This window comes from Echinops telfairi, unplaced genomic scaffold (genome assembly GCF_000313985.2).
Source record: "Echinops telfairi isolate 266 unplaced genomic scaffold, ASM31398v2 ScPeMD7_7467;HRSCAF=8505_1, whole genome shotgun sequence".
Taxonomy (NCBI): domain Eukaryota; kingdom Metazoa; phylum Chordata; class Mammalia; order Afrosoricida; family Tenrecidae; genus Echinops; species Echinops telfairi.
In genome coordinates this window covers 10220566-10221079 of record NW_022111368.1, presented here as the reverse complement: position 1 = coordinate 10221079, position 514 = coordinate 10220566, and the positions used below count along the sequence as shown (strand labels likewise).

The 514-nt window shown below is 48.2% G+C and overlaps 1 pseudogene; it reads left to right on the top strand.

Annotated features, from left to right (window-relative positions):
• The first annotated feature begins 455 nt into the window (after positions 1-455).
• Positions 456-514, top strand: LOC115873279 (annotated as a pseudogene).

Sequence of the window (514 nt, the reverse complement as noted above, 5' to 3'; positions counted from 1 at the left end):
TAAGAACCGCGTGTCCAGAATGTGCACAAGACACCCGCCGGGACACCACAGGTTAGCGGGGGAGACACCTGCAAATGGAAAATGCCAACTGCTAACAGCACATAAAGGAGATGCCAACGAGGGAGGGGCTAACTCTCTCCAGTGGGAGGGTGACCAGGGTCGGGTGGCTAAGGAGGTTATGTTTGAATTGCTTTGAAAGACAACAGGATCAAGAAAAGGAGTAGGCGTTCTGGAAGCCAGAATAGCATGGGCCCAGCTTGAGGGACCTGGTGTGTTTGTAGAAATAGGAACGATTCAGAACTGAAGGACTGTATGTATGGTGTGAGGGAAAGAACAAAGGGAAGCAGATGCCAGTTCAGGTAGGGCCTTGGATGGCGGCATCATTTACTCTTTACCATGATTCGCTAAAGTAGGTACGAATTGTCCCCATTTTACCCATAAAAATATGTAGACTTGTGCTCGCTTCGGCAGCACATATACTAAAATTGGAACGATACAGAGAAGATTAGCATGG